This window comes from Bos mutus, chromosome 15 (genome assembly GCF_027580195.1).
Source record: "Bos mutus isolate GX-2022 chromosome 15, NWIPB_WYAK_1.1, whole genome shotgun sequence".
Taxonomy (NCBI): domain Eukaryota; kingdom Metazoa; phylum Chordata; class Mammalia; order Artiodactyla; family Bovidae; genus Bos; species Bos mutus.
Window position 1 is genome coordinate 28,079,025 of NC_091631.1, and position 13,035 is coordinate 28,092,059.

At 39.3% G+C, this 13,035-nt stretch overlaps 1 protein-coding gene and 1 non-coding gene across 2 annotated transcripts in view; both read right to left on the reverse strand.

The window, feature by feature from the left end:
• Positions 1-13,035, reverse strand: part of RNF169 (ring finger protein 169) — an 88,767-nt gene that overhangs the window by 30,619 nt on the left and 45,113 nt on the right. The gene's annotated exons all lie outside the window — the stretch shown is intronic.
• On the reverse strand, positions 8,372-8,508 carry LOC138991064 (small nucleolar RNA SNORA57). Its single transcript, XR_011467109.1, has one exon. It is a non-coding gene; the product is annotated as a small nucleolar RNA SNORA57 (small nucleolar RNA).

The window sequence follows — 13,035 nt, forward strand, 5'->3', positions numbered from 1 at the left end:
AGTAGAACACAGTAGACTCGAGGGCTTCCCAGGTGGCGCTAGTGGTAAAGAACCTGCCTGCCAATGCAGGCTCTCTTGGTCAGGAAGATCTCCTGGAGGAGGACATGGCAACCCACTCCAGTATTCTTACCTAGAGAATCCCATGGACAGGAGCCTGGCAGGCTACAGTCCATAGGGTTGCACAGAGTCAGACATGACTGAAGTGCCTTAGCACACACGCACTCACACACATGAACCAATTGGTACCATGAACCAATTCCAGATAAATTAAGATTTGTACAATTTTCACACAACAGACAGACACAAATTCTATTCAAGTTCCTACAGACTATAAACTAGAAGACACTGAAACATTTCCAGGGACATAAAACAAGGTGCAAAAATTTCACGGTCTAAAGGTATTAAAATCATACAGAGCCTGTTCTCTTATCATTGTGGAATTATGTTAGAAATCAATATCAAGAGATATATGAAAATAACCCACATATTTTTAAGTGCAATGTGACATCTACCAAGAGAGTTCATTGACTTAGTCATTTAAAGCCTCAATAAAGTTAGACTGAAAAAAACACAGACGGTGATTGCAGAGAAGAAAGCATTTAAATGAGAAATTAATATCCAAGACACTTTAAAAACCCCATGCATCTGGAAATTAAATGTCCACTTTAAAATGATGGGTGTATCTAAGAAGCCATAACAAGGAAAATAAGAAAATTTTTGTAACAGAATAAAAACGAAAAGAGAATTTATCAGAATTTGTTGCATGCAGCTGAAACTGCTCAGTGTAACTTAAATACAATGTGGAATCTTGGAAAAGGTATGAAAACAAATAATGGACACTGGCATAAAATTTTATGAAATTTGAACAAAATCTGTACTTTAGTTAATAAAACCATATCACATGTTAATTTACTGTTTTTGATAAAGATTTAGCCTTATATTTCCAACTTCCATAGGTATGATTCCAATAAGCCTGAACTAGTCTTAACATGCTGAGTCTAACTAAAGAGGTTATGAATATGCAAAGAACACCAAATACAATGTTATATAAGGAGGAGATTCAAATGAAATAATGTATTCCCAATTTCTCAAGTCAAACAAGAACACAAGAGGATGAAAGCTGATCCATAGCTAGAGAGAAAGCAAACCTGAAGTCTATGCTAACTGCCTACATGAAAGATCAAAGCCTTTTAACAATCTTAGATGGGAAATTCTTATTCAACATGACCACAGGCTTCACTAAGGGGCATTTCACTTGAGAACAGAAAGGCAGAGTGGCAAAAAGAAAACAAGTTTCAGCATCACCTTATCATTTACTGAACTGTGTGTCAGATGTGGCACTAAAAAAAAAACTAAGGTTTACGATTTAGGTTCAGTTCAGTTCAGTCGCTCAGTCATGTACGACTCTCTGTGACCCCATGGACCCCAGGGTTCCCTGTCCATCACCAACTCCCAGAGCTTGCTCAAACTCATGTCCATTGAGTCAGTGATGCCATCCAACCATCTCATCCTCTGTCGTCCCCTTTTCCTCCTGCCTCAATCTTTTCCAGCATCAGGGTCTTTTCCAATGAATCGATTCTTCACATCTGGACACCAGAGTATTGCAGCTTTAGCTTCAGCATCAGTCCTTCCTATGAATATTCAGGATTGATTTTCTTTAAGAGGGACTGCTTGGATCTCCTTGCTATTCAAGAGACTCTCAAGAGTGTTCTCCAATCAGTTCAGTTTAGTCACTCGGTCGTGTCCCACTCTTTACAACCCCATGAGCTGCAGCACTCCAGGCCTCCCTGTCCCAACACCAACTCCCAGAGCCTACCCAAACTCATGTCCATTGAATCGGTGATGCCATCCAACCATCTCATCCTCTGTCATCCCCTTCTCCTCCTGCCCTCAATCTTTCCCAGCAACAGGGTCTTTTAAAATGAGTCAGCTCTTCACATCAGGTGGCCAAAGTATTGGAGTTTCAGCTTTAACATCAGACCTTCCAATGAACACCCAGGACTGATCTCCTTTAGGATGGACTGGTTGGATCTCTCTGCAGTCCAAGGGACTCTCAAGAGTGTTCTTCAATACCACAGTTCAGAAGCATCATTCTTCAGCGCTCAGCTTTCTTTATAGTCCAACTCTCACATCCATACATGACTACTGGAAAAACCATAGCTTTGACAAGATGGACCTTTGCTGGCAAAGTAACGTCTCTGCTTTTTAATATGCTGTCTAGGTTGGTAATAACTCTTCTTCCAAGGAGTAAGCATCTTTTAATTTCATGGCTGCAATCACCATCTGCAGTGATTTTGGAGCCCAGAAAAATAAAGGCAGCCACTGTTTCCACTGTTTCCCCATCTATTTGCCATGAAGTGATAGGACCAGATGCCATGATCTTAGTTTTCTGAATGTTGAGCTTTAAGCCAACTTTTTCACTCTTCTCTTTCACTTTCATCAAGAAGCTCTTTAGTTCTTCTTCACTTTCTGCCATAAATAAGGGTGGTGTCATCTGCATATCTGAGGTTACTGATATTTCTCCCAGCAATCTTGATTCCAGCTTGTGCTTCTTCCAGCCCAGCGTTTCTCATGATTTACTCTGCATACAAGTTAAATAAGCAGAGTGACAATATACAGCCTTGACATACTCCTTTTTCTATTTGGAATCAGTCTGTTTTTCCATGTCCAGTTCTAACTGTTGCTTCTTGACCTGCATACAGATTTCTCAAGAGGCAGGTCAGGTGGTCTGGTATTCCCATCTCTTTCAGAATTTTCCACAGTTTGTGATGATCTACACAGTCAAAGGCTTTGGCATAGTCAATAAAGCAGAAATAGATGTTTTTCTGGAACTCTCTTCCAATACCACGGTTCAAAAGCATCAATTCTTTGGCACTCAGCTTTCTTTATGGTCCAACTCTCATATCCATACATAACTACTGGAAAAACCATAGCTTTGACTAGATGGGACTTTTGTTGGCAAAGCAATGTCTCTGCTTTTTAATATGCTGTCTAGGTTGGTCAAAGCTTTTCTTCCATAGAGCAAGTGTCTTTTAATTTCATGGCTGCAGTCACCATCTGATGTGATTTTGGAGACCAAAAATATAAAGTCTCTCACTATTTCCATTGTTTCCCCATCTTTTTGCCATGAAGTGATCAGACCGGATGCCATGATCTTAGTTTTGAATACTGAGTTTTAAGCCAACTTTTTCACTCTCCTCTTTCACTTTCATCAAGAGGCTCTTTAGTTCTTCACTTTCTGCCATAAGGGTAGTATCATCTGCGTACCTGAGGTTATTGATATTTCTCCCGGCAATCTTGATTCCAGCTTGAGCTTCATCCAGTCCAGCATTTCGCATGAAGTACTCTGCATTTAAGTTAAATAAGCAGAGTGACAATATACAGCCTTGTCGTACTCCTTTCCTGATTTGGAACCAGTTGGCTGTTTCATGTCCAGTTCTAACGGCTGCTTCTTGACCTGCATACAGATTTCTCAGGAGGCAGGTCAGATGGTCTGGTATGCCTATCTCTCGAAGAATTTTCCAGTTTGTTGTGATCTACACAGTCAAAAGCTTTATAGTAGTCAGTAAAGCAGAAGTAGATGTTTTTCTGGAACTCTCTTGCTTTTACAATAATCCAACAGATGTTGGCAATTTGATCTCTGGTTCCACTGCCTTTTCTAAAACCAGCTGCACATGTGGAAGTTCATGGTTCACGTACTGTTGAAGCCTGGCTTCGAGAATTCTGAGCATTACTTTACTAGCGTGTGAGATGAGTGTAATTGTGCGGTAGTTTGAGCATTCTTTGGCATTGCCTTTCTTTGGGATTGGTGAAAACTGACCTTTTCCAGTCCTGTGGCCACTGCTGTTTTCCAAATTTTCTGGCATACTGAGTGCAACACTTTCACAGCATCATCTTTTAGAATTTGAAATAGCTCAACTGGAATTCCATCACCTCCACTTGCTTTGTTCGTAGTGATGCTTCCTATGGCCCACCTGACTTCACACTCCACGATGTCTGGCTCTAGGTGAGTGATCACACCATCGTGATTATCTGGGTCATGAAGATCTTTTTTGTACAGTTCTTCTGTGTATTCTTGCTACCTCTTCTTAATATCTTCTGCTTCTGTTAGGTCCATACCATCTCTGTCCTTTATTGTGTTCATCTTTGCATGAAATGTTCCTTTAGTATCTCAAATTTTCTTGAAGAGATCTCTAGTCTTTCCCATTCTTTATTTTTCCTTTTTTAAATTTCCCATTCTTTATTATTTTCCTTTATTTCTTTGCATTGATCACTAAGGAAGGCTTTCTTATCTTTCCTTGCTATTGTTTGGAACTCTGCATTCAAATGGGTTTATCTTTCCTTTTCTCCTTTGCCTTTTGCTTCTCTCTCAGCTATTTGTAAGGCTTCCTCAGACAACCATTTTGCCTTTTTGCATTTCTTTTTCTTGGGGATAGTCTTGATCACTGCCTCCTGTACAATGTCATGAACCTCCATCCACAGTTCTTCAGGCACTCTATCAGATCTAATCCCTTGAATCTATTTGTCACTTCCACTGTATAAGCATAAGGGATTTGATTTAGGTCATACCTGAATGGTCTAGTAGTTTTCCCTACTTTCTTCAATTTAAGTCTGAATTTGGCAATAAGGGATTCATGATCTGAGCCGCAGTAAGCTCCCAGTCTTGTTTTTGCTGATTGTATAGAGCTTCTCCATCTTCAGCTGCAAAAAACAGAATCAATCTGATTTCAGTATTGACCATCTCGTGAGAGTCCATGTGTAGAGTCTTCTCTTGTGTTGTTGGAAAAGGGTGTTTGTTATGACTAGTGCTTTCTCTTGGCTAAACTCTGTTAGCCTTTGCCCTGTTTCATTTAGTACTCCAAGGCCAAACTTGCCTGTTACTCCAGGTATCTCTTGACTTCCTACTTTTGCATTCCAGTCCCCTATAGTGAAAAGGACATCTTTTTTGGGTGTTAGTTCTAGAAGGTCTTGTAGGTCTTCACAGAACCATTCAACTTCAGCTTCTTCAGCATTACTGGTTGGAGCATAGGCTTGGATTACAGTGATACTGAATGGTTTGCCTTGGAAAAGAGCAGAGATCATTCTGTCATTTTTGAGACTGCACCCAAGAACTGCATTTTGGACTCTTTTTTTTGACTATGAGGGCTACTCCATTTCTTCTAAGGGATTCTTGCCCACAGTGGTAGATATAATGATTATCTGAGTTAAATTCGCCCATTCCAGAGTTAGGTAATGTGTTCAAATTCAGAGCCATAACCTTTGAAAGTGAAGTCACTCAGTTGTGTCGGACTCTTTGCGACCCCATGGGCTGTAGCCTACCAGGCTCCTCTGTCCATGGGATTTTCCAGGCAACAGTCCTGGAGTGGATTGCCATTTCCTTCTCCAGGGGATCTTCCCAACCCAAGGATAGAACCCAGGTCTCCCTCATTGTAGACAGATGCTTTACCATCTGAGCCACCAGGGAAGGCAATCTACATTTACCTTGGTGGTTCTCAGCCAAGGATGATTTTACAGCTGGCAATGTCTGGAGCTACTGCTAGCTGTCACAGCTGAGGGGATAGATGTATGTTGCTACTGGCATCTAGTGGGTAGAGGCCAGGAACTGCTACTAAACATTCTAAATGCATAAGATAGCCCCCAATAATATATACATACACAGATGTTGCCATTTTAAAAATTTCCTGTTTTATGTATTTTAGCGTTACTTTGTTCAGTGCTTAATTGTGTTTACATACTATGTTCTCTGGCTTTTTAAGTGTTTCAGAATGCATCCTTTGCTTCCTAATAATGTTTATTGCTGCTCTCAAAGTTTTTGACAGTGAATTTGTGCTATTGGCAAAACAACTTTTTCATTGCAATGTTGAGTCTCTGTGAACACAGCATCAAATTGAAGTTAAAAATTTACAAAATTGAAAACCCCATATATCTGTTTAAATCTTCATATGAATCATGTTGGTATTTTCTCTATACTGGATTCTGTAGATGCTAGTTTTTGGTCCCTTTTGATGGTTATTTATAAGGACTTGAGAACTTGGTCTCTAGGAAAGAGTTTTTATACTCAGGGAAAATGGCTCAGATAGTGTCAGACAATAGCATATAAACCTGAATAAGAAGAATTGATAGCTGCTGTTCATTGAACTCTTCCATGTTTCAGATATGAAGTTTATAGAGCTTACCTTATTTAATCCTCAAGGGCTTTGTTTGTACCTATCATTACCATCTTATAGACACAAAAATTAACACTCAGTGGTTATTTCCTAAAGTCTGTGTTTGAACACTGAAGAGCTTAGATTTTAAAGCAAACCACTGGCTTCAAATACTAGCGTTTCCCAACCTCAGTACTATTGACATTTTGGGCCAGATAGTTCTTTGTTAAGGTGAGCAGGTCAGAGTCTGAGTAGAAGGCTTTTTCATGAATACTTTGCTGGGGAGCAAGAGTTAAGGATGGAATGGTACAACAAGAAACAGCAAGCCAATAAAAGTGGTTGGGCTAATAGTTGTCCTACAGAGGACAATGTGAGAAACTGTATGAAATCCAGCTCAAGACTCAATCTGATGTGAGAAACGAGGAAGCAAATATTATATACATATATATGTATGTGTGTGTGCGCGTGCATGCATACATAGACTCCCACCTCCTGCTGACCAAGGTTTGCTCCACTGGATGTTAAATACCCCTCACACTGGCTTGTACAACTCCAGTAAGTTCCCATGGAAAGCACCGTACAGCAACCACAGAGGAGCCCTAGACCTAAAAGCAAGAAGCAAGCAGTGTGAGCCAAAACAAGAGATCTCAGACTGTACCAAGTGAAGTTGCCCACCTCTGTAAAGTGGGATGCTTTTTACTGCCTCCATTTTTTAAAATGTTTACTTATTTATTGGCCATGCTGGGCACTCACGGGATCTTAGCTCCCTGACCAAGGATGAAACCTGTGCCCCCTGCAGTGGAAGGGGTGAGTCCTAATCACTGGACCATGAGGGAATTCCCTGCCTCCATTTTTAGATACTATTAGTGACAACTATTGACTTCCATATAGTAATCTCATTCTCAGCCACACTACCAAGAATACCATGTAATTTTTTTCCTCAAAGTATCTTTACTTTGTCATTATTAATTTTTTAAAGTAAACTTCTTTTAGGCTGTGCTGTGCATGTGGGATCTTAGTTCCCCGATCAGGGATCAAACCCATGCAGCCTACAGTTGAAGCACGGGGTCTTGACCACTGGACCATCAGGGAAGTCCCCAAAATAAACTTTTAAAAACCAAGTCACTATACACACAGTGTACAAATGGTAAGTGTAAAACATGAAAAATTCTACAAAATAAGCACATCCATGTGACCACCACCCAAATCAAGAACCCCTTGTGCCTACTCCTCACCCCAAAATATCCATGATCCCAGTTTACAACACCAAAAACATACTTTCACCTATTTTTGAATTTTATATAAATGGAATTTTATGTACGTACTGAATCTCTCTTCCTTCAGTCAACATTTCATTTGTGATCCAAGAGGGAGGGATATATGTACACACATAGCTGATCACTTTTTGTATAGCAGAAACTAACACAACATTGTAAAGCAACTACCCCCAATTTAAAACTGAACATTCCATTTGTGAGATTCATCCATGTAGGTGTATTTAGTAGTTTGTTCTTTCTCATTGTTTTATACTACTCCATTGTTTGACTACAAAATAACTCAATAATTTTATTATTATAGATATTTGTGTAACTATTAATTTTTTTATTCACAAATAAACTACTATGACCATTCTTGAAAATGTATCCTGATACATATACTGTTCTGTGGGATATATTCTAGAAGAGAAGCTGTTTAGTCATAAAGTAGGGGTACACTGCCATAGCTTCCCCAAATTAATTGTACAAATTATACTCCCACCCCAATCTGCAATGGAGCAGGAATGACAGCTGCTCTCAACCTTGTTAACACTCAGAACTGTCTATTTTAGCCATTTCAGTGCATGCATATTGATACTGCATTATGACTTCAATTTGTATTTCTCTGATGACTAAAGATCTAGAGCAGTTTCTCACATGCTTATTGACTATTTGGAAATTCTCTTTTATGACATGCCTATTTACATTGTTGCCCTTTCTCCTTTCAAATATTTGGAATTTCCCCTAATAATATATAGGAGTTATATACTTTTTGGATATGAGGCAATTTTCAAGAAAAAATACATACATACAAGAAACACACACACACTTTCCCCCTCTCATACTAGCTTGCCTTTTTTATTCTCTTGGTAGTGCCTTTTGAAGACAAGAAGCTCCAGGTTTTAATGCAGTTTAACATTAGTGATTTTTTAAAAAGAAACTGTCTCATAGTATCTTTTTTTTTTTTACTCTGTTCCCGGCACTTGAAGATAGAACCAGCGGACCGGAAGCTGCTGGTACTGAAGATATGACGCCAGGAGGCCAGAGCCCATTCCTTCTACCTCCGTACATTACATGGATCGGGAATCCCTGCCAAGAAAAGGAGGGTCCACAGGCACCACCCTCCTCCCCAAGATCCCCAGCACAAACCCCATGTCTACAAAGTCACACTCACTCAGTCACCTCCCTCATAGTATATTTAAGGAATTATTATTTGACATTTCACACACAGATCTACAATCCACCTTGAGCTGTCGTTTTATTCTTTTTTTAATCAACTATGTTAAGGAATAACCTACATATGATAAAATGATCACACATGGAATGCACAGCTCAACGAACTTCAACAAATGTATATATCCATGCAACCATATCCCTAATCAAGATACAGAGCATTTTTACCACCAAGAAAGTCACCTCAAACCCACTAGTGGGAATTCCCTGTACAGTGCTTAGACTCCATACTTTTACTGCCAAGGGCCAGAGTTTGATCCCTGGTCAGGGAACTAAGTTTCCACAAATCATGCAGCATGGCCAAAACCAAAAACAATAAAAAAACCCACTAGTAATCAATCTCCCACCCTACTCAGCCCAAACCAACACTTAATTTTATAACTGTGATTACAGATTAGTTTTGCCTACTATAAAATCATACAGCATATATTCCTTTTTGTCAAGATTCATTCACAGCACATTTTTTATATTCATCCATGCTACTAAGTTCATTATAATACTATATTCCTTATATTCCTTTTATGTATAAGTTATATTCCATTGCATGAATATACCACAGTATGTTTATCCATTCAAGTATTATACATGTGGGTTGTATTTAGTTTGGAGCATTATGAATAAAGTTGCTATGAACATTCATGTCTTTTTCTGAACAGATGTTTTTATTTTGCTTGTCTAAACAGCTACAAGTAGAATTGCTCCGTCAAGTAGTTGCTGCTGCTGCTGCTGCTGCTAAGTCACATCAATCATGTCCGATTCCGTGTGACGCCATAGATGGCAGCCCACCAGGCTCCTCCGTCCCTGGGATCCTCCAGGCAAGAACACTGGAGTGGGTTGCCATTTCCTTCTCCAATGCATTAAAGTGAAAAGTGAAAGTGAAGTTGCTCAGTTGTGTCCGACTCTTAGCAACCCCATGGACTGCAGCCTACCAGGCTCCTCCGTCCATGGGATTTTCCAGACAAGAGTCCTGGAGTGGGTCGCCAGTGCCTTTTCCATCAAGTAGATAAGTTATGTTTAAATGTATAAACTGCCAAAATGTTTCCTATGGAGATATACCATTTTATACAATCAGTCCTCCATATCCATGGGTTCCACATCAATAAATTTAACCAACCACAGATCAAAAATCAAAAATCAATCTGCCAGAATTCCCTGGTAGTGCAGTGGATAAGAATCCTCCTGCCAATGCAAAGGACATGGATTCAATCCCTGGTCTAGGAAGATTCCATGTGCTGCAGAGCAACTAAGTACGTGCACCACAACTTCTGAGCTCGCACTCTTAAGCCTGTGAGCCTCAATTAATGAGTGCCTGGGCCGCAACTACCAGGCCCATGTGCTGCAGCTACTGAAGCCTGTGCATCCACAGCCTGTGCTGCGAAACAAGAGGAGCCACTGCAGTGAGGAGCCCATGCACTGCAATGAGGAGCAGCCCCAGCTCTCTGCAACTAGAGAAAGCCTGCATGCAGCAATGAAAAGCTGGTGCAACCAAAAATAAAATAAATAAGCGTTTTAAAAATATCAATCTGCCTTTGCTGGAACCTGTGTACACTGAACCTGCAGATGCCAAAGGCCAACTGTACTCTGTTTTTCATAAGGGACTTGAACATCCATGGATTTTGGTATCCACATGGTTTCTGGAACCATTACTCCGTAGATATGGAGGGAGGATTATAATCCCACTAACAATTCATGAGAAACCCAGCTTATTCTCATACTCATTTGGACACATGGAATTCTTAGCCTTTTAATTTTAGCTATTCCAGAGAAAGTAGGGGATATCCCATACGTGATTTTAGTGAGTATCTCCCTGCTGTTTAACTATGTTGAGCACCTTTTCACATTTTCGGTAGCATGTCTTCTTTTGTGAGGTGACTGTTTTCAATCAAGTGGCGGATGCATGTTGATGTATGGCAAAACCAATACAATATTGTAAAGTAAAAAAAAAATTAATTAATTAAAGAAAAAAGTATGGGAAAAAAAAAGTTCAAATGAAAAAAAAAATTCTAAATAAAAGTCAGCTGTTAGATATTTTGAGAATATCTTCTCCCAGTATTTGCTTTGTTTATTTTCCAAATGTATAGAAGATTTTAACTTTAATAAAATTCAATATATCATTTTTTTCTTCTGTGATTAGGATTTTTGGGGTTCTTGTCTAGTAAATCTTTGCCTACCCTAAGGGCAATATTTTTTTCTTCTAGGTCTTCTTCTGCATAATTTTAGCTTTTATGTTTAGTCTACGATCCATGGTATACAGATCAAGACTGACTTATTGACAGGATAAGTCTGTTCTAACATCACTGTTGAAAAGACTGTTCTTTTGCCACTGAATTATTTCTGTGTCCTTAGGAATATCAATTGACTATTTATGAGGGGGTCTATTCCAGGACTATATTCTATCCATTGATCTATGTCTTTTCCCTATGCCAATACCATACTCTCTTGATGACTATCATTTTAAAATCAGGTAGTAAAAGTCCTCCAATAAAAAGTCATTATTCATAGACATGATCCTCCATGTAGAAAATTCACTAGAATCTACAAAAAAAGCTACTAAAACTACTAAATGAGTTTAGCACAGTTGTAGGATAAAGTATCAAAATGTAAAAACCAATGGTATTTTTATATACTTGCAAGAATTATAATACCACTTACGGTAATATCCAAAAATGTGAAATCTTTAAGATACATCTGATAAAAGATCTGGAAAGTGAAAACCACAAACCACTGCTGACAGAAACTAACGAAGAACTAAATAAATAGAAGGATATCATGTTTATGGGTCTGAAGACAATTACTGAGATATCAATTCTCCCCGAATTGATCTATAGATTCTGGGCAATCTGAATCAGAATGCCACCAAGTGTTTTTGTAGAAATTGGCAAGCCAATACTAAAATTCAGATGGATATACAGTGAACCAAGAAGCCAAAATAACTTCTTACTATGCTGCTGCTACTGCTGCTAAGTCCCGTCAGTCGTGTCTGACTCTGTGTGACCCCATAGACGGAAGCCCACCAGGCTCCATCCCTGGGATTCTCCAGGCAAGAACACTGGAGTGGGTTGCCATTTCCTTCTCCAATGCATGAAAGTGAAAAGTGAAGTGAAGTCGCTCAGTTGGGTCTGACTCTTCTTACTATAAAGCTACAATAATCAAAACAGCATGACACTGGTGTAATAAACAAACAGATTAATGATACAGATACAATATAGAGTTTAGAAACAAATCCACAATATGCGGTTAACTAATATTTGACAAAGGTGCAAAAAAGCAATCCAATGAAGAAAGGATAGTCTCTTCAGCAAATGTGCCAGAATAACTGGGACATCCATATGTACAACATATATAAAAATTAACTCAAAATGGATCACAGACCTAAATGTAAAGCCTAAAACTATAAAACTTCCAGAAGAAAACACAGGAGAAAATCTTTGTTAACTTTGGGAAAAGAATTCTTGGATATAACACCAAAAGCAAATCTACAAAAGGAAAAAAAAATGTACACAGTGCATTTTTTGAAAGTTAAAAACTTCTACCATTCAAAGGGCTCTAAGAAAATGAAAAGACTGATACAGGGAGAAAAATATTTACAAATCATATACCTGATAAGACTTGTATTCAAAAACATTTCAAAATTCAACAGTAAGAAAATACAAATAAACACATGAAAAGATGCTCAACATTATTAGTCATTAGTTTAGTTCAGTTCAGTCGCTCAGTCATGTCCGACTTTTTGCGACCTCATGAACCACAGCACGCCAGGCCTCCCTGTCCATCACCAACTCCCGGAGTTCAACCAAACCCATGTCCATCGAATCGGTGATGCCATCCAGCCATCTCATCCTGTTGTCCCCTTCTCCTCCTGCCCTCAATCTTTCCCAGCATCAGGGTCTTTTCAAATGAGGCAGCTCTTCACATCAGGTGGCCAAAGTATTGGAGTTTCAGCTTCAACCTCAGTCCTTCCAATGAACACCCAGGACTGATCTCCTTTAGGATGGACTGGTTGGATCTCCTTGCAGTCCAAGGGACTCTCAAGAGTTTTCCCAACACCACAGTTCAAAAGCATCAACTCTTCGGCCCTCAGCTTTCTTCACAGTCCAACTCTCACATCCATACACGACTACCGGAAAAACCATAACTTTGATTAGACGGACCTTTGTTGGCAAAGTAATGTGTCTGCTTTTTAATATGCTGTCTAGGTTGGTCATAACTTTCCTTCCAAGGAGTAAGCGTCTTTTAATTTCATGGCTGCAATCACCATCTGCTGTGATTTTGGAGCCCCCCAAAAATAAAGTCTGACACTGTTTCCACTGTTTCCCCATCTATTTGCCATGAAGTGATGGGACCAGATGCCATGATCTTCATTTTCTGAATGTTGAGCATTAAGCCAACTTTTTCACTCT